General features: G+C 48.4%; 1 long non-coding RNA gene across 49 annotated transcripts in view; it reads right to left on the reverse strand.

The window, feature by feature from the left end:
* Positions 1-10,893: 10,893 nt before the first annotated feature.
* LOC127917464 (uncharacterized) overlaps positions 10,894-23,367 on the reverse strand; it is a 41,703-nt gene continuing 29,229 nt past the window's right edge. For all 49 annotated transcript variants that reach the window (XR_008097430.1, XR_008097413.1, XR_008097437.1 and 46 more), the window contains one exon: positions 10,894-10,990. This is a non-coding gene — a long non-coding RNA (uncharacterized LOC127917464). The remainder of the gene's footprint in view (positions 10,991-23,367) is intronic.

Raw genomic sequence — 23,367 nt, forward strand, 5'->3', positions numbered from 1 at the left:
CTTGTCCCACATTTCTCACTAATCCACAGGAATCCAACCTTATCAGTGACCTGACCTCATCCCCCATTCCTCACTAATCCACAGCTGTCCAACATTATCAGTGACCTGACCTGACCTTGTCCCAAATTCCTCACTAATCCACAGCTGTCCAACCTTATCAGTGACCTGACCTTGTCTGACATTCTCTCTAATCCACAGCTGTCCAACCTTATCAGTGACCTGACCTTGTCCCACATTCCTCACTAATCCACAGCTGTCCAACTTATCAGTGACCTGACCTTGTCCCACATTCCTCACTAATCCACAGCTGTCCAACATTATCAGTGACCTGACCTTGTCCCACATTCCTCACTAATCCACAGCTGTCCAACCTTATCAGTGACCTGACCTTGTCCCACATTCCTCACTAATCCACAGCTGTCCAACCTTATCAGTGACCTGACCTTGTCCCACATTCCTCACTAATCCACAGCTGTCCAACCTTATCAGTGACCTGACCTTGTCCCACATTCCTCACTAATCCACAGCTGTCCAACATTATCAGTGACCTGACCTGTCTGACATTCCTCTCTAATCCACAGCTGTCCAACCTTATCAGTGACCTGACCTCTTGTCCCACATTCCTCACTAATCCACAGCTGTCCAACATTATCAGTGACCTGACCTTGTCCACATTCCTCACTAATCCACAGCTGTCCAACATTATCAGTGACCTGACCTTGTCCCACATTCCTCACTAATCCACAGCTGTCCAACCTTATCAGTGACCTGACCTTGTCCTGACATTCCTCACTAATCCACAGCTGTCCAACATTATCAGTGACCTGACCTGACCTTGTCCCACATTCCTCACTAATCCACAGCTGTCCAACCTTATCAGTGACCTGACCTTGTCCCACATTCCTCACTAATCCACAGCTGTCCAACCTTATCAGTGACCTGACCTGACCTTGTCCCACATTCCTCACTAATCCACAGCTGTCCAACCTTATCAGTGACCTGACCTTGTCCTGACATTCCTCACTAATCCACAGCTGTCCAACATTATCAGTGACCTGACCTTGTCCCACATTCCTCACTAATCCACAGCTGTCCAACATTATCAGTGACCTGACCTTGTCCCACATTCCTCACTAATCCACAGCTGTCCAACATTATCAGTGACCTGACCTTGTGACATTCCTCACTAATCCACAGCTGTCCAACATTATCAGTGACCTGACCTGACTCTTGTCCCAGATTCCTCACTAATCCACAGCTGTCCAACCTTATCAGTGACCTGACCTGACCTTGTCTGACATTCCTCACTAATCCACAGCTGTCCAACATTATCAGTGACCTGACCTTGTCCCACATTCCTCACTAATCCACAGCTGTCCAACCTTATCAGTGACCTGACCTTGTCCCACATTCCTCACTAATCCACAGCTGTCCAACTTTATCAGTGACCTGACCTTGTCCCACATTCCTCACTAATCCACAGCTGTCCAACCTTATCAGTGACCTGACCTTGTCCCACATTCCTCACTAATCCACAGCTGTCCAACATTATCAGTGACCTGACCTTGTCCCACATTCCTCACTAATCCACAGCTGTCCAACCTTATCAGTGACCTGACCTTGTCCCCATTCCTCACTAATCCACAGCTGTCCAACCTTATCAGTGTGACCTGACCTTGTCCCACATTCCTCACTAATCCACAGCTGTCCAACATTATCAGTGACCTGACCTTGTCCCACATTCCTCACTAATCCACAGCTGTCCAACCTTATCAGTGACCTGACCTTGTCCCACATTCCTCACTAATCCACAGCTGTCCAACCTTATCAGTGACCTGACCTTGTCTCTGACATTCCTCACTAATCCACAGCTGTCCAACATTATCAGTGACCTGACCTGACCTTGTCCCAAATTCCTCACTAATCCACAGCTGTCCAACATTATCAGTGACCTGACCTTGTCCCACATTCCTCTCTAATCCACAGCTGTCCAACATTATCAGTGACCTGACCTGACCTTGTCCCACATTCCTCACTAATCCACAGCTGTCCAACATTATCAGTGACCTGACCTTGTCCCACATTCTCTCTAATCCACAGCTGTCAACATTATCAGTGACCTGACCTTGTCCCACATTCCTCACTAATCCACAGCTGTCCAACATTATCAGTGACCTGACCTTGTCCCACATTTCTCACTAATCCACAGCTGTCCAACATTATCAGTGACCTGACCTTGTCTGACATTCCTCACTAATCCACAGCTGTCCAACATTATCAGTGACCTGACCTGACCTTGTCCCACATTCCTCACTAATCCACAGCTGTCCAACCTTATCAGTGACCTGACCTGACCTTGTCTGACATTCCTCACTAATCCACAGCTGTCCAACATTATCAGTGACCTGACCTTGATTCCTCACTAATCCACAGCTGTCCAACCTTATCAGTGACCTGACCTGACCTTGTCTGACATTCCTCACTAATCCACAGCTGTCCAACATTATCAGTGACCTGACCTTGTCCCACATTTCTCACTAATCCACAGCTGTCCAACCTTATCAGTGACCTGACCTTGTCCCACATTCCTCACTAATCCACAGCTGTCCAACCTTATCAGTGACCTGACCTTGTCCACATTCCTCACTAATCCACAGCTGTCCAACATTATCAGTGACCTGACCTTGTCCTGACATTCCTCTCTAATCCACAGCTGTCCAACATTATCAGTGACCTGACCTGACCTTGTCCCACATTCCTCACTAATCCACAGCTGTCCAACCTTATCAGTGACCTGACCTGACCTTGTCCACATTCCTCACTAATCCACAGCTGTCCAACATTATCAGTGACCTGACCTTGATTCCTCACTAATCCACAGCTGTCCAACCTTATCAGTGACCTGACCTTGTCACATTCCTCACTAATCCACAGCTGTCCAACTTTAGTGACCTGACCTGACCTTGTCCCACATTCCTCACTAATCCACAGCTGTCCAACATTATCAGTGACCTGACCTTGTCCCACATTTCTCACTAATCCACAGGAATCAACCTTATCAGTGACCTGACCTCATCCCCCATTCCTCACTAATCCACAGCTGTCCAACATTATCAGTGACCTGACCTGACCTTGTCCCAAATTCCTCACTAATCCACAGCTGTCCAACCTTATCAGTGACCTGACCTTGTCCCACATTCCTCACTAATCCACAGCTGTCCAACCTTATCAGTGACCTGACCTTGTCCCACATTCCTCACTAATCCACAGCTGTCCAACCTTATCAGTGACCTGACCTTGTCCTGACATTCCTCACTAATCCACAGCTGTCCAACATTATCAGTGACCTGACCTTGTCCCACATTCTCACTAATCCACAGCTGTCCAACCTTATCAGTGACCTGACCTGTCCCACATTCCTCACTAATCCACAGCTGTCCAACATTATCAGTGACCTGACCTTGTCCCACATTTCTCACTAATCCACAGCTGTCCAACTTTATCAGTGACCTGACCTTGTCCCACATTCCTCACTAATCCACAGCTGTCCAACATTATCAGTGACCTGACCTTGTCCTGACATTTCTCACTAATCCACAGCTGTCCAACCTTATCAGTGACCTGACCTGACCTTGTCCCCATTCCTCACTAATCCACAGCTGTCCAACCTTATCAGTGACCTGACCTTGTCCACATTCCTCACTAATCCACAGCTGTCCAACATTATCAGTGACCTGACCTTGTCCCACATTCCTCACTAATCCACAGCTGTCCAACCTTATCAGTGACCTGACCTTGTCCCACATTCCTCACTAATCCACAGCTGTCCAACATTATCAGTGACCTGACCTGACCTTGTCCCACATTCCTCACTAATCCACAGCTGTCCAACATTATCAGTGACCTGACCTTGTCCCACATTCCTCACTAATCCACAGCTGTCCAACCTTATCAGTGACCTGACCTGACCTTGTCCCACATTCCTCACTAATCCACAGCTGTCCAACCTTATCAGTGACCTGACCTTGTCCCACATTCCTCACTAATCCACAGCTGTCCAACATTATCAGTGACCTGACCTTGTCCCACATTCCTCACTAATCCACAGCTGTCCAACTTTATCAGTGACCTGACCTTGTCCCACATTCTCACTAATCCACAGCTGTCCAACATTATCAGTGACCTGACCTTGTCCACATTCCTCACTAATCCACAGCTGTCCAACATTATCAGTGACCTGACCTGACCTGTCCCACATTCCTCACTAATCCACAGCTGTCCAACCTTATCAGTGTGACCTGACCTTGTCCCACATTCCTCACTAATCCACAGCTGTCCAACCTTATCAGTGACCTGACCTGACCTTGTCCCACATTCAAATTCTCACTAATCCACAGCTGTCCAACATTATCAGTGACCTGACCTTGTCCCACATTCTCACTAATCCACAGCTGTCCAACCTTATCAGTGACCTGACCTGTCCACATTCTCACTAATCCACAGCTGTCCAACATTATCAGTGTGACCTGACCTTGTCCCACATTCCTCACTAATCCACAGCTGTCCAACCTTATCAGTGACCTGACCTTGTCCCACATTCTCACTAATCCACAGCTGTCCAACATTATCAGTGACCTGACCTTGTCCCCATTCCTCACTAATCCACAGCTGTCCAACATTATCAGTGACCTGACCTGACCTTGTCCCACATTCCTCACTAATCCACAGCTGTCCAACCTTATCAGTGACCTGACCTGACCTTGTCTGACATTCTCTCTAATCCACAGCTGTCCAACCTTATCAGTGACCTGACCTTGTCCCACATTCCTCACTAATCCACAGCTGTCCAACCTTATCAGTGACCTGACCTTGTCCCACATTCCTCACTAATCCACAGCTGTCCAAACCTTATCAGTGACCTGACCTTGTCCCACATTCTCACTAATCCACAGCTGTCCAACCTTATCAGTGACCTGACCTTGTCCCACATTCCTCACTAATCCACAGCTGTCCAACATTATCAGTGACCTGACCTTGTCTGACATTCCTCACTAATCCACAGCTGTCCAACCTTATCAGTGACCTGACCTTGTCCCACATTCCTCACTAATCCACAGCTGTCCAACTTTATCAGTGAGTGACCTGACCTGACATTCCTCTCTAATCCACAGCTGTCCAACATTATCAGTGACCTGACCTTGTCTGACATTCCTCTCTAATCCACAGCTGTCCAACCTTATCAGTGACCTGACCTTGTCCCACATTCCTCACTAATCCACAGCTGTCCAACCTTATCAGTGACCTGACCTTGTCCCACATTTCTCACTAATCCACAGCTGTCCAACATTATCAGTGACCTGACCTGACCTTGTCCCACATTTCTCACTAATCCACAGCTGTCCAACTTTATCAGTGACCTGACCTTGTCCCACATTCCTCACTAATCCACAGCTGTCCAACATTATCAGTGACCTGACCTGACCTTGTCCCACATTCCTCTCTAATCCACAGCTGTCCAACATTATCAGTGTGACCTGACCTTGTCCCACATTCCTCACTAATCCACAGCTGTCCAACATTATCAGTGACCTGACCTTGTCCCCATTCCTCACTAATCCACAGCTGTCCAACATTATCAGTGACCTGACCTTGTCCCACATTCCTCACTAATCCACAGCTGTCCAACATTATCAGTGACCTGACCTGACCTTGTCCCACATTCCTCACTAATCCACAGCTGTCCAACCTTATCAGTGACCTGACCTTGTCTGACATTCCTCACTAATCCACAGCTGTCCAACATTATCAGTGACCTGACCTTGTCCCACATTCCTCACTAATCCACAGCTGTCCAACCTTATCAGTGACCTGACCTGACCTTGTCCCACATTCTCACTAATCCACAGCTGTCCAACTTATCAGTGACCTGACCTGACCTTGTCCCACATTCCTCACTAATCCACAGCTGTCCAACATTATCAGTGACCTGACCTTGTCCCACATTCCTCACTAATCCACAGCTGTCCAACCTTATCAGTGTGACCTGACCTTGTCCCACATTCCTCACTAATCCACAGCTGTCCAACATTATCAGTGACCTGACCTTGTCCCTGACATTCCTCACTAATCCACAGCTGTCCAACCTTATCAGTGACCTGACCTGACCTTGTCCCACATTCCTCACTAATCCACAGCTGTCCAACCTTATCAGTGACCTGACCTGACCTTGTCTGACATTCCTCACTAATCCACAGCTGTCCAACATTATCAGTGACCTGACCTGACCTGTCCCACATTCCTCACTAATCCACAGCTGTCCAACTTTATCAGTGACCTGACCTGACCTTGTCCCACATTCCTCACTAATCCACAGCTGTCCAACCTTATCAGTGACCTGACCTGACCTTGTCCCACATTCCTCACTAATCCACAGCTGTCCAACTTATCAGTGACCTGACCTGACCTGTCCCACATTCCTCACTAATCCACAGCTGTCCAACCTTATCAGTGACCTGACCTGACCTTGTCCCACATTTCTCACTAATCCACAGCTGTCCAACATTATCAGTGACCTGACCTTGTCCCACATTCCTCACTAATCCACAGCTGTCCAACCTTATCAGTGACCTGACCTTGTCCACATTCTCACTAATCCACAGCTGTCCAACTTATCAGTGACCTGACCTTGTCCACAGCTAATCCACAGCTGTCCAACATTATCAGTGACCTGACCTTGTCCCACATTTCTCACTAATCCACAGGAATCAACCTTATCAGTGACCTGACCTCATCCCCATTCCTCACTAATCCACAGCTGTCCAACCTTATCAGTGACCTGACCTGACCTTGTCCCAAATTCCTCACTAATCCACAGCTGTCCAACCTTATCAGTGACCTGACCTTGTCCCACATTCCTCACTAATCCACAGCTGTCCAACCTTATCAGTGACCTGACCTTGTCCCACATTCCTCACTAATCCACAGCTGTCCAACCTTATCAGTGACCTGACCTTGTCCACATTTCTCACTAATCCACAGCTGTCCAACCTTATCAGTGACCTGACCTTGTCCCACATTCCTCACTAATCCACAGCTGTCCAACCTTATCAGTGACCTGACCTGACCTTGTCCCACATTCCTCACTAATCCACAGCTGTCCAACATTATCAGTGACCTGACCTTGTCCCACATTCCTCACTAATCCACAGCTGTCCAACTTATAGTGACCTGACCTGACCTTGTCCCACATTCCTCACTAATCCACAGCTGTCCAACCTTATCAGTGACCTGACCTGACCTTGTCCACATTCCTCACTAATCCACAGCTGTCCAACCTTATCAGTGACCTGACCTTGTCCCACATTCCTCACTAATCCACAGCTGTCCAACCTTTATCAGTGACCTGACCTTGTCCCACATTCCTCACTAATCCACAGCTGTCCAACTTATCAGTGACCTGACCTTGTCCCATTCCTCACTAATCCACAGCTGTCCAACATTATCAGTGACCTGACCTTGTCCCACATTTCTCACTAATCCACAGCTGAATCCAACCTTATCAGTGACCTGACCTCATCCCCCATTCCTCACTAATCCACAGCTGTCCAACATTATCAGTGACCTGACCTGACCTTGTCCCAAATTCCTCACTAATCCACAGCTGTCCAACCTTATCAGTGACCTGACCTTGTCCCACATTCCTCACTAATCCACAGCTGTCCAACCTTATCAGTGACCTGACCTTGTCCCACATTCCTCACTAATCCACAGCTGTCCAACCTTATCAGTGACCTGACCTTGTCCCACATTCCTCACTAATCCACAGCTGTCCAACATTATCAGTGACCTGACCTTGTCCCACATTCCTCACTAATCCACAGCTGTCCAACCTTATCAGTGACCTGACCTTCCCACATTCCTCACTAATCCACAGCTGTCCAACCTTATCAGTGACCTGACCTTGTCCCACATTCCTCACTAATCCACAGCTGTCCAACCTTATCAGTGACCTGACCTGACCTGTCCCACATTCCTCACTAATCCACAGCTGTCCAACCTTATCAGTGACCTGACCTTGTCCCACATTCCTCACTAATCCACAGCTGTCCAACCTTATCAGTGACCTGACCTTGTCCCACATTCCTCACTAATCCACAGCTGTCCAACCTTATCTGTGACCTGACCTTGTCCCACATTCTCACTAATCCACAGCTGTCCAACTTTATCAGTGACCTGACCTTGTCCCACATTCTCACTAATCCACAGCTGTCCAACCTTATCAGTGACCTGACCTTGTCCCACATTCCTCACTAATCCACAGCTGTCCAACCTTATCAGTGACCTGACCTGACCTTGTCCCATTCCTCACTAATCCACAGCTGTCCAACATTATCAGTGACCTGACCTTGTCCCACATTCCTCACTAATCCACAGCTGTCCAACATTATCAGTGACCTGACCTGACCTTGTCCCACATTCCTCACTAATCCACAGCTGTCCAACCTTATCAGTGACCTGACCTTGTCCCACATTCTCTCACTAATCCACAGCTGTCCAACATTATCAGTGACCTGACCTTGTCCCACATTCCTCACTAATCCACAGCTGTCCAACATTATCAGTGACCTGACCTTGTCCCACATTTCTCACTAATCCACAGCTGTCCAACTTTATCAGTGACCTGACCTTGTCCACATTCCTCACTAATCCACAGCTGTCCACCTTATCAGTGACCTGACCTGACCTTGTCCCACATTCCTCACTAATCCACAGCTGTCCAACATTATCAGTGACCTGACCTGACCTTGTCCCACATTCCTCACTAATCCACAGCTGTCCAACATTATCAGTGACCTGACCTTGTCCCACATTTCTCACTAATCCACAGCTGTCCAACCTTATCAGTGACCTGACCTGACCTTGTCCACATTCCTCACTAATCCACAGCTGTCCAACCTTATCAGTGACCTGACCTGACCTTGTCCCACATTTCTCACTAATCCACAGCTGTCCAACATTATCAGTGACCTGACCTTGTCCCACATTCCTCACTAATCCACAGCTGTCCAACCTTATCAGTGACCTGACCTGACCTGTCCCACTTCCTCACTAATCCACAGCTGTCCAACATTATCAGTGACCTGACCTTGTGACATTCCTCACTAATCCACAGCTGTCCAACCTTATCAGTGACCTGACCCTGTCCCACATTCCTCACTAATCCACAGCTGTCCAACCTTATCAGTGACCTGACCTGACCTTGTCCCACATTCTCACTAATCCACAGCTGTCCAACCTTATCAGTGACCTGACCTTGTCCCACATTCTCACTAATCCACAGCTGTCCAACCTTATCAGTGACCTGACCTTGTCCCACATTCCTCACTAATCCACAGCTGTCCAACCTTATCAGTGACCTGACCTTGTCCCACATTCCTCACTAATCCACAGCTGTCCAACCTTATCAGTGACCTGACCTGACCTTGTCCCACATTCCTCACTAATCCACAGCTGTCCAACATTATCAGTGACCTGACCTTGTCCCACATTTCTCACTAATCCACAGCTGTCCAACCTTATCAGTGACCTGACCTCATCCATTCCTCACTAATCCACAGCTGTCCAACCTTATCAGTGACCTGACCTGACCTCGTCCCACATTCCTCACTAATCCACAGCTGTCCAACCTTTATCAGTGACCTGACCTTGTCCCACATTCCTCACTAATCCACAGCTGTCCAACCTTATCAGTGACCTGACCTGTCCCACATTCCTCACTAATCCACAGCTGTCCAACCTTATCAGTGACCTGACCTTGTCCCACATTCCTCACTAATCCACAGCTGTCCAACCTTATCAGTGACCTGACCTGACCTCGTCCCACATTCCTCACTAATCCACAGCTGTCCAACCTTATCAGTGACCTGACCTGACCTTGTCCCACATTCCTCACTAATCCACAGCTGTCCAACATTATCAGTGTGACCTGACCTTGTCCCACATTCCTCACTAATCCACAGCTGTCCAACCTTATCAGTGACCTGACCTTGTCCCACATTCCTCACTAATCCACAGCTGTCCAACCTTATCATGACCTGACCCTTGTCCCACATTCCTCACTAATCCACAGCTGTCCAACTTATCAGTGACCTGACCTGTCCCACATTCCTCACTAATCCACAGCTGTCCAACATTATCAGTGACCTGACCTTGTCCCACATTTCTCACTAATCCACAGCTGTCCAACCTTATCAGTGACCTGACCTTGTCCCCATTCCTCACTAATCCACAGCTGTCCAACCTTATCAGTGACCTGACCTGACCTTGTCCCACATTCCTCACTAATCCACAGCTGTCCAACCTTATCAGTGACCTGACCTGACCTTGTCCCACATTCCTCACTAATCCACAGCTGTCCAACATTATCAGTGTGACCTGACCTTGTCCCACATTCCTCACTAATCCACAGCTGTCCAACCTTATCAGTGACCTGACCTGACCTTGTCCCACATTTCTCACTAATCCACAGCTGTCCAACCTTATCAGTGACCTGACCTGTCCCACATTCCTCACTAATCCACAGCTGTCCAACCTTATGACCTGACCTGACCTCGTCCCACATTCCTCACTAATCCACAGCTGTCCAACCTTATCAGTGACCTGACCTGACCTTGTCCCACATTCCTCACTAATCCACAGCTGTCCAACCTTATCAGTGACCTGACCTTGTCCCACATTTCTCACTAATCCACAGCTGTCCAACCTTATCAGTGACCTGACCTGTCCCACATTCCTCACTAATCCACAGCTGTCCAACCTTATCAGTGACCTGACCTGACCTGTCCCACATTTCTCACTAATCCACAGCTGTCCAACTTTATCAGTGACCTGACCTGACCTTGTCCCACATTCCTCACTAATCCACAGCTGTCCAACATTATCAGTGACCTGACCTTGTCCCACATTTCTCACTAATCCACAGGAATCGAACCTTATCAGTGACCTGACCTCATCCCCCATTCCTCACTAATCCACAGCTGTCCAACCTTATCAGTGACCTGACCTGACCTCGTCCCAAATTCCTCACTAATCCACAGCTGTCCAACCTTATCAGTGACCTGACCTTGTCCCACATTTCTCACTAATCCACAGCTGTCCAACCTTATCAGTGACCTGACCTTGTCCCACATTCCTCACTAATCCACAGCTGTCCAACCTTATCAGTGACCTGACCTTGTCCCACATTTCTCTCACTAATCCACAGCTGTCCAACCTTATCAGTGACCTGACCTGACCTGTCCCACATTCCTCACTAATCCACAGCTGTCCAACCTTATCAGTGACCTGACCTTGTCCCACATTCCTCACTAATCCACAGCTGTCCAACCTTATCAGTGTGACCTGACCTGTCCCACATTCTCACTAATCCACAGCTGTCCAACCTTATCAGTGACCTGACCTGACCTGTCCCCATTCCTCACTAATCCACAGCTGTCCAACCTTATCAGTGACCTGACCTTGTCACATTCCTCACTAATCCACAGCTGTCCAACCTTATCAGTGACCTGACCTTGTCCCACATTTCTCACTAATCCACACACTGTCCAACCTTATCAGTGACCTGACCTGTCCCACATTCCTCACTAATCCACAGCTGTCCAACCTTATCAGTGACCTGACCTGACCTTGTCCCACATTTCTCACTAATCCACAGCTGTCCAACTTTATCAGTGACCTGACCTTGTCCCACATTCCTCACTAATCCACAGCTGTCCAACCTTATCAGTGACCTGACCTGACCTTGTCCCACATTCCTCACTAATCCACAGCTGTCCAACCTTATCAGTGACCTGACCTTGTCCCACATTCCTCACTAATCCACAGCTGTCCAACCTTATCAGTGACCTGACCTTGTCCCACATTCCTCACTAATCCACAGCTGTCCAACCTTATCAGTGACCTGACCTTGTCCCACATTCCTCACTAATCCACAGCTGTCCAACCTTATCAGTGACCTGACCTGACCTGTCCCACATTCTCACTAATCCACAGCTGTCCAACATTATCAGTGACCTGACCTTGTCCCACATTCTCACTAATCCACAGCTGTCCAACCTTATCAGTGACCTGACCTTGTCCCACATTCCTCACTAATCCACAGCTGTCCAACATTATCAGTGACCTGACCTGACCTTGTCCCACATTCCTCACTAATCCACAGCTGTCCAACCTTATCAGTGACCTGACCTGACCTTGTCCCACATTCCTCACTAATCCACAGCTGTCCAACCTTATCAGTGACCTGACCTTGTCCCACATTCCTCACTAATCCACAGCTGTCCAACCTTATCAGTGACCTGACCTGACCTTGTCCCACATTCTCACTAATCCACAGCTGTCCAACTTTATCAGTGACCTGACCTTGTCCCACATTCCTCACTAATCCACAGCTGTCCAACCTTATCAGTGACCTGACCTTGTCCCACATTCCTCACTAATCCACAGCTGTCCAACCTTATCAGTGACCTGACCTTGTCCACATTCCTCACTAATCCACAGCTGTCCAACCTTATCAGTGACCTGACCTGACCTCTTGTCCCAATTCCTCACTAATCCACAGCTGTCCAACCTTATCAGTGACCTGACCTGACCTGTCCCACATTCCTCACTAATCCACAGCTGTCCAACATTATCAGTGACCTGACCTGACCTTGTCCCACATTCCTCACTAATCCACAGCTGTCCAACATTATCAGTGACCTGACCTTGTCCCACATTCCTCACTAATCCACAGCTGTCCAACCTTATCAGTGACCTGACCTTGTCCCACATTTCTCACTAATCCACAGCTGTCCAACTTTATCAGTGACCTGACCTTGTCCCACATTCCTCACTAATCCACAGCTGTCCAACATTATCAGTGACCTGACCTTGTCCCACATTTCTCACTAATCCACAGCTGTCCAACCTTATCAGTGTGACCTGACCTTGTCCCCATTCCTCACTAATCCACAGCTGTCCAACTTATCAGTGACCTGACCTGACCTGTCCCACATTCCTCACTAATCCACAGCTGTCCAACCTTATCAGTGACCTGACCTTGTCCCACATTCTCACTAATCCACAGCTGTCCAACCTTATCAGTGAGTGACCTGACCTTGTCCCACATTCCTCACTAATCCACAGCTGTCCAACCTTATCAGTGACCCTGACCTTGTCCCACATTCCTCACTAATCCACAGCTGTCCAACCTTATCAGTGACCTGACCTGACCTTGTCCCACATTCCTCACTAATCCACAGCTGTCCAACCTTATCAGTGACCTGACCTTGTCCCACATTCCTCACTAATCCACAGCTGTCCAACCTTATCAGTGACCTGACCTTGTCCCACATTCCTCACTAATCCACAGCTGTCCAACCTTATCAGTGACCTGACCTCTTGTCCCACATTCCTCACTAATCCACAGCTGTCCAACCTTATCAGTGACCTGACCTGACCTTGTCCCACATTCTCACTAATCCACAGCTGTCCAACCTTATCAGTGACCTGACCTGACCTTGTCCCACATTTCTCACTAATCCACAGCTGTCCAACTTTATCAGTGACCTGACCTTGTCCCACATTCCTCACTAATCCACAGCTGTCCAACCTTATCAGTGACCTGACCTGACCTTGTCCCACATTCCTCACTAATCCACAGCTGTCCAACCTTATCAGTGACCTGACCTGACCTTGTCCCACATTCCTCACTAATCCACAGCTGTCCAACCTTATCAGTGACCTGACCTTGTCCTGTCCCCATTCCTCACTAATCCACAGCTGTCCAACCTTATCAGTGACCTGACCTTGTCCCACATTCCTCTCACTAATCCACAGCTGTCCAACCTTATCAGTGACCTGACCTTGTCCCACATTCCTCACTAATCCACAGCTGTCCAACCTTATCAGTGACCTGACCTGTCTGTCCCACATTCCTCACTAATCCACAGCTGTCCAACATTATCAGTGACCTGACCTTGTCCCACATTTCTCACTAATCCACAGGAATCAACCTTATCAGTGACCTGACCTCATCCCCATTCCTCACTAATCCACAGCTGTCCAACCTTATCGTGACCTGACCTGACCTTGTCCCAAATTCCTCACTAATCCACAGCTGTCCAACCTTATCAGTGACCTGACCTGTCCCACATTCTCACTAATCCACAGCTGTCCAACCTTATCAGTGACCTGACCTTGTCCCACATTCTCACTAATCCACAGCTGTCCAACCTTATCAGTGACCTGACCTGTCTGTCCCACATTCCTCACTAATCCACAGCTGTCCAACATTATCAGTGACCTGACCTTGTCCCACATTCCTCACTAATCCACAGCTGTCCAACCTTATCAGTGACCTGACCTTGTCCCACATTCTCACTAATCCACAGCTGTCCAACCTTATCAGTGACCTGACCTTGTCCCACATTCTCACTAATCCACAGCTGTCCAACCTTATCTGTGACCTGACCTTGTCCCACATTCCTCACTAATCCACAGCTGTCCAACCTTATCAGTGACCTGACCTGACCTTGTCCCACATTCCTCACTAATCCACAGCTGTCCAACCTTATCAGTGACCTGACCTTGTCCCCATTCCTCACTAATCCACAGCTGTCCAACCTTATCAGTGACCTGACCTTGTCTGACATTCCTCACTAATCCACAGCTGTCCAACATTATCAGTGACCTGACCTTGTCCCACATTCTCACTAATCCACAGCTGTCCAACCTTATCAGTGACCTGACCTTGTCCCACATTCCTCACTAATCCACAGCTGTCCAACTTTCAGTGTGACCTGACCTTGTCCCACATTCCTCACTAATCCACAGCTGTCCAACCTTATCAGTGACCTGACCTGACCTTGTCCCACATTCTCACTAATCCACAGCTGTCCAACCTTATCAGTGACCTGACCTTGTCCCACATTCCTCACTAATCCACAGCTGTCCAACCTTATCAGTGACCTGACCTGACCTTGTCCCCATTCCTCACTAATCCACAGCTGTCCAACCTTATCAGTGACCTGACCTTGTCCCACATTCCTCACTAATCCACAGCTGTCCAACATTATATCAGTGACCTGACCTTGTCCCACATTCCTCACTAATCCACAGCTGTCCAACCTTATCAGTGACCTGACCTTGTCCCACATTTCTCACTAATCCACAGCTGTCCAACCTTATCAGTGACCTGACCTTGTCCCACATTCCTCACTAATCCACAGCTGTCCAACCTTATCAGTGACCTGACCTGACCTGTCCCACATTCCTCACTAATCCACAGCTGTCCAACCTTATCAGTGACCTGACCTTGTCCCACATTCCTCACTAATCCACAGCTGTCCAACCTTATCAGTGACCTGACCTGACCTTGTCCCACATTCCTCACTAATCCACAGCTGTCCAACCTTATCAGTGACCTGACCTGACCTTGTCCCACATTTCTCACTAATCCACAGCTGTCCAACTTTATCAGTGACCTGACCTGACCTTGTCCCACATTCCTCACTAATCCACAGCTGTCCAACTTTATTATCCTGACCTGACCTGTCCCACATTTCTCACTAATCCACAGCTGTCCAACTTATCAGTGACCTGACCTTGTCTCCACATTCCTCACTAATCCACAGCTGTCCAACATTATCAGTGACCTGACCTTGTCCCACATTTCTCACTAATCCACAGCTGTCCAACCTTATCAGTGACCTGACCTCATCCCCATTCCTCACTAATCCACAGCTGTCCAACCTTATCAGTGACCTGACCTGACCTTGTCCCAAATTCCTCACTAATCCACAGCTGTCCAACCTTATCAGTGACCTGACCTTGTCCCACATTTCTCACTAATCCACAGCTGTCCAACCTTATCAGTGACCTGACCTGACCTTGTCCCACATTCCTCACTAATCCACAGCTGTCCAACCTTATCAGTGACCTGACCTTGTCCCACATTCCTCACTAATCCACAGCTGTCCAACCTTATCAGTGACCTGACCTTGTCCCACATTCCTCACTAATCCACAGCTGTCCAACCTTATCAGTGTGACCTGACCTTGTCCCACATTTCTCACTAATCCACAGCTGTCCAACCTTATCAGTGACCTGACCTTGTCCCCATTCCTCACTAATCCACAGCTGTCCAACCTTATCAGTGACCTGACCTGACCTGTCCCACATTCCTCACTAATCCACAGCTGTCCAACATTATCAGTGACCTGACCTTGTCCCACATTTCTCACTAATCCACAGCTGTCCAACCTTATCAGTGACCTGACCTGACCTTGTCCCACATTCCTCACTAATCCACAGCTGTCCAACCTTATCAGTGTGACCTGACCTTGTCCCACATTCCTCACTAATCCACAGCTGTCCAACCTTATCAGTGACCTGACCTGTCCCACATTTCTCACTAATCCACAGCTGTCCAACCTTATCAGTGACCTGACCTGACCTTGTCCCACATTCCTCACTAATCCACAGCTGTCCAACCTTATCAGTGACCTGACCTGACCTTGTCCCACATTCCTCACTAATCCACAGCTGTCCAACTTATCAGTGACCTGACCTTGTCCCACATTCCTCACTAATCCACAGCTGTCCAACCTTATCAGTGACCTGACCTGACCTTGTCCCATTTCTCACTAATCCACAGCTGTCCAACCTTATCAGTGACCTGACCTTGTCCCACATTCTCACTAATCCACAGCTGTCCAACATTATCAGTGACCTGACCTTGTCCCACATTTCTCACTAATCCACAGCTGTCCAACCTTATCAGTGACCTGACCTTGTCCCACATTCCTCACTAATCCACAGCTGTCCAACCTTATCAGTGACCTGACCTGACCTTGTCCCACATTCCTCACTAATCCACAGCTGTCCAACCTTATCAGTGACCTGACCTTGTCCCACATTCCTCACTAATCCACAGCTGTCCAACCTTATCAGTGACCTGACCCTGTCCCACATTCCTCACTAATCCACAGCTGTCCAACCTTATCAGTGACCTGACCTGTCCCACATTCCTCACTAATCCACAGCTGTCCAACCTTATCAGTGACCTGACCTTGTCCCACATTCCTCACTAATCCACAGCTGTCCAACATTATCAGTGACCTGACCTTGTCCCACATTTCTCACTAATCCACAGCTGTCAACCTTATCAGTGACCTGACCTCATCCCCATTCTCACTAATCCACAGCTGTCCAACCTTATCAGTGACCTGACCTGACCTTGTCCCAACATTCCTCACTAATCCACAGCTGTCCAACCTTATCAGTGACCTGACCTGATCTGTCCCATTCCTCACTAATCCACAGCTGTCCAACCTTATCAGTGACCTGACCTTGTCCCACATTCCTCACTAATCCACAGCTGTCCAACCTTATCAGTGACCTGACCTGACCTCCCACATTCCTCACTAATCCACAGCTGTCCAACCTTATCAGTGTGACCTGACCTTGTCCCACATTCCTCACTAATCCACAGCTGTCCAACCTTATCAGTGACCTGACCTTGTCCCACATTCTCACTAATCCACAGCTGTCCAACCTTATCAGTGACCTGACCTGACCTTGTCCCACATCCTCACTAATCCACAGCTGTCCAACCTTATCAGTGTGACCTGACCTGTCCCACATTCCTCACTAATCCACAGCTGTCCAACATTATCAGTGACCTGACCTGTCCCACATTCCTCACTAATCCACAGCTGTCCAACCTTATCAGTGACCTGACCTTGTCCCACATTCTCACTAATCCACAGCTGTCCAACCTTATCAGTGACCTGACCTGTCTGTCCCACATTCCTCACTAATCCACAGCTGTCCAACTTATCAGTGACCTGACCTTGTCCCACATTCCTCACTAATCCACAGCTGTCCAACCTTATCAGTGACCTGACCTTGTCCCCATTCCTCACTAATCCACAGCTGTCCAACCTTATCAGTGACCTGACCTTGTCTGATTCCTCACTAATCCACAGCTGTCCAACATTATCAGTGACCTGACCTGACCTGTCCCAATTCTCACTAATCCACAGCTGTCCAACTTTATCAGTGACCTGACCTTGTCCCACATTTCTCACTAATCCACAGCTGTCCAACCTTATCAGTGACCTGACCTGACCTTGTCCCCATTCCTCACTAATCCACAGCTGTCCAACCTTATCAGTGTGACCTGACCTTGTCCCACATTCCTCACTAATCCACAGCTGTCCAACCTTATCAGTGACCTGACCCTTGTCCCACATTCCTCACTAATCCACAGCTGTCCAACATTATCAGTGACCTGACCTTGTCCCACATTTCTCACTAATCCACAGCTGTCCAACCTTATCAGTGACCTGACCTTGTCCCACATTCCTCACTAATCCACAGCTGTCCAACCTTATCAGTGACCTGACCTGACCTTGTCCCATTCCTCACTAATCCACAGCTGTCCAACATTATCAGTGACCTGACCTTGTCCCACATTTCTCACTAATCCACAGCTGTCCAACATTATCAGTGACCTGACCTTGTCCCCCATTCCTCACTAATCCACAGCTGTCCAACCTTATCAGTGACCTGACCTGACCTTGTCCCACATTCCTCACTAATCCACAGCTGTCCAACCTTATCAGTGACCTGACCTGACCTTGTCCCACATTCCTCACTAATCCACAGCTGTCCAACCTTATCAGTGACCTGACCTTGTCCCACATTCTCACTAATCCACAGCTGTCCAACCTTATCAGTGACCTGACCTTGTCCCACATTTCTCACTAATCCACAGCTGTCCAACCTTATCAGTGACCTGACCTGACCTTGTCCCACATTCCTCACTAATCCACAGCTGTCCAACATTATCAGTGACCTGACCTTGTCCCACATTTCTCACTAATCCACAGGAATCAACCTTATCAGTGACCTGACCTGTCCCCCATTCCTCACTAATCCACAGCTGTCCAAACTTATCAGTGACCTGACCTGACCTGTCCCAAATTCCTCACTAATCCACAGCTGTCCAACCTTATCAGTGACCTGACCTTGTCCCACATTCTCACTAATCCACAGCTGTCCAACCTTATCAGTGACCTGACCTGACTCTTGTCCCACATTCTCACTAATCCACAGCTGTCCAACCTTATCAGTGACCTGACCTGACATTCCTCACTAATCCACAGCTGTCCAACATTATCAGACCTGACCTGACCTTGTCCCACATTCCTCACTAATCCACAGCTGTCCAACCTTATCAGTGACCTGACCTTGTCCCACATTCCTCACTAATCCACAGCTGTCCAACCTTATCAGTGACCTGACTTGTCCCACATTCCTCACTAATCCACAGCTGTCCAACCTTATCAGTGACCTGACCTGACCTTGTCCCACATTCCTCACTAATCCACAGCTGTCCACCTTATCAGTGACCTGACCTTGTCCCACATTCTCACTAATCCACAGCTGTCCAACCTTATCAGTGACCTGACCTTGTCCCACATTCCTCACTAATCCACAGCTGTCCAACCTTATCAGTGACCTGACCTTGTCTGACCCCATTCTCACTAATCCACAGCTGTCCAACATTATCAGTGACCTGACCTTGTCCCACATTCCTCACTAATCCACAGCTGTCCAACTTTATCAGTGACCTGACCTGACCTTGTCCCACATTCCTCACTAATCCACAGCTGTCCAACATTATCAGTGACCTGACCTGACCTTGTCCCACATTCCTCACTAATCCACAGCTGTCCAACTTATCAGTGACCTGACCTTGTCCCACATTCCTCACTAATCCACAGCTGTCCAACCTTATCAGTGACCTGACCTTGTCCCACATTCCTCACTAATCCACAGCTGTCCAACTTATGAGTGACCTGACCTTGTCACATTCCTCACTAATCCACAGCTGTCCAACATTATCAGTGACCTGACCTTGTCCCACATTTCTCACTAATCCACAGGAATCAACCTTATCAGTGACCTGACCTCATCCCCATTCCTCACTAATCCACAGCTGTCCAACCTTATCAGTGACCTGACCTGACCTTGTCCCACATTCCTCACTAATCCACAGCTGTCCAACCTTATCAGTGACCTGACCTTGTCCCCATTCCTCACTAATCCACAGCTGTCCAACCTTATCAGTGACCTGACCTTGTCCCACATTCCTCACTAATCCACAGCTGTCCAACCTTATCAGTGACCTGACCTTGTCCCACATTCCTCACTAATCCACAGCTGTCCAACATTATCAGTGACCTGACCTGTCCCCACATTCCTCACTAATCCACAGCTGTCCAACCTTATCAGTGACCTGACCTTGTCCCACATTCCTCACTAATCCACAGCTGTCCAACCTTATCAGTGACCTGACCTTGTCCCACATTCCTCACTAATCCACAGCTGTCCAACCTTATCAGTGACCTGACCTTGTCCCACATTCCTCACTAATCCACAGCTGTCCAACATTATCAGTGTGACCTGACCTTGTCCCACATTCCTCACTAATCCACAGCTGTCCAACCTTATCAGTGACCTGACCTTGTCCCACATTCCTCACTAATCCACAGCTGTCCAACCTTATCAGTGACCTGACCTTGTCCACATTCCTCACTAATCCACAGCTGTCCAACATTATCAGTGACCTGACCTTGTCCCACATTCCTCACTAATCCACAGCTGTCCAACCTTATCAGTGACCTGACCTGTCTCATTGTCCCACATTCCTCACTAATCCACAGCTGTCCAACCTTATCAGTGACCTGACCTTGTCCCACATTCCTCACTAATCCACAGCTGTCCAACATTATCAGTGACCTGACCTGACCTTGTCCCACATTCCTCACTAATCCACAGCTGTCCAACCTTATCAGTGACCTGACCTTGTCCCACATTCCTCACTAATCCACAGCTGTCCAACATTATCAGTGACCTGACCTGACCTTGTCCCACATTCCTCACTAATCCACAGCTGTCCAACCTTATCAGTGACCTGACCTTGTCCCACATTCCTCACTAATCCACAGCTGTCCAACATTATCAGTGAGTGACCTGACCTTGTCCCACATTCCTCACTAATCCACAGCTGTCCACATTTATCAGTGACCTGACCTTGTCCCACATTTCTCACTAATCCACAGCTGTCCAACCTTATCAGTGACCTGACCTTGTCCCACATTCCTCACTAATCCACAGCTGTCCAACATTATCAGTGACCTGACCTGACCTTGTCCCACATTCCTCACTAATCCACAGCTGTCCAACTTATCAGTGACCTGACCTGTGTCCCACATTCCTCACTAATCCACAGCTGTCCAACCTTATCAGTGAGTGACCTGACCTTGTCCCACATTCCTCACTAATCCACAGCTGTCCAACTTATCAGTGACCTGACCTGACCTTGTCCCACATTCCTCACTAATCCACAGCTGTCCAACTTATCAGTGACCTGACCTGACCTGTCCCACATTTCTCACTAATCCACAGCTGTCCAACCTTATCAGTGACCTGACCTTGTCCCACATTCCTCACTAATCCACAGCTGTCCAACCTTATCAGTGACCTGACCTGTCTGACATTCCTCACTAATCCACAGCTGTCCAACCTTATCAGTGACCTGACCTTGTCCACATTCCTCACTAATCCACAGCTGTCCAACATTATCAGTGACCTGACCTTGTCCCACATTTCTCACTAATCCACAGCTGTCCAACCTTATCAGTGACCTGACCTCATCCCCATTCCTCACTAATCCACAGCTGTCCAACCTTATCAGTGACCTGACCTGACCTTGTCCCACATTCCTCACTAATCCACAGCTGTCCAACCTTATCAGTGACCTGACCTTGTCCCACATTCCTCACTAATCCACAGCTGTCCAACCTTATCAGTGACCTGACCTGACCTGTCCCACATTCCTCACTAATCCACAGCTGTCCAACCTTATCAGTGACCTGACCTTGTCCCACATTCCTCACTAATCCACAGCTGTCCAACCTTATCAGTGACCTGACCTTGTCCCACATTCCTCACTAATCCACAGCTGTCCAACCTTATCAGTGTGACCTGACCTTGTCCCACATTCTCACTAATCCACAGCTGTCCAACCTTATCAGTGACCTGACCTTGTTGTCCCACATTCCTCACTAATCCACAGCTGTCCAACCTTATCAGTGACCTGACCTGACCTTGTCCCACATTCCTCACTAATCCACAGCTGTCCAACATTATCAGTGACCTGACCTTGTCTGACATTCCTCACTAATCCACAGCTGTCCAACCTTATCAGTGACCTGACCTTGTCCCACATTCCTCACTAATCCACAGCTGTCCAACCTTATCAGTGACCTGACCTGACCTTGTCCACATTCCTCACTAATCCACAGCTGTCCAACCTTATCAGTGACCTGACCTGACCTTGTCCCACATTCCTCACTAATCCACAGCTGTCCAACATTATCAGTGACCTGACCTTGTCCCACATTCTCACTAATCCACAGCTGTCCAACCTTATCAGTGACCTGACCTTGTCCCACATTCCTCACTAATCCACAGCTGTCCAACCTTATCAGTGACCTGACCTGACCTTGTCCCAATTCTCACTAATCCACAGCTGTCCAACATTATCAGTGACCTGACCTTGTCCCACATTTCTCACTAATCCACAGGAATCAACCTTATCAGTGACCTGACCTCATCCCCATTCCTCACTAATCCACAGCTGTCCAACATTATCAGTGACCTGACCTGACCTTGTCCCAAATTCCTCACTAATCCACAGCTGTCCAACCTTATCAGTGACCTGACCTTGTCCACATTCCTCACTAATCCACAGCTGTCCAACCTTATCAGTGACCTGACCTTGTCCCACATTCCTCACTAATCCACAGCTGTCCAACCTTATCAGTGACCTGACTTGTCTCCCCATTCCTCACTAATCCACAGCTGTCCAACCTTATCAGTGACCTGACCTGACCTGTCCCACATTCCTCACTAATCCACAGCTGTCCAACCTTATCAGTGACCTGACCTTGTCCCACATTCCTCACTAATCCACAGCTGTCCAACCTTATCAGTGACCTGACCTTGTCCCACATTCCTCACTAATCCACAGCTGTCCAACCTTATGACCTGACCTGACCTTGTCCCCATTCCTCACTAATCCACAGCTGTCCAACTTATCAGTGACCTGACCTTGTCCCACATTTCTCACTAATCCACAGCTGTCCAACCTTATCAGTGACCTGACCTTGTCCCCATTCCTCACTAATCCACAGCTGTCCAACATTATCAGTGACCTGACCTTGTCCCACATTCCTCACTAATCCACAGCTG

This window comes from Oncorhynchus keta, unplaced genomic scaffold (genome assembly GCF_023373465.1).
Source record: "Oncorhynchus keta strain PuntledgeMale-10-30-2019 unplaced genomic scaffold, Oket_V2 Un_contig_11514_pilon_pilon, whole genome shotgun sequence".
Classification (NCBI taxonomy): domain Eukaryota; kingdom Metazoa; phylum Chordata; class Actinopteri; order Salmoniformes; family Salmonidae; genus Oncorhynchus; species Oncorhynchus keta.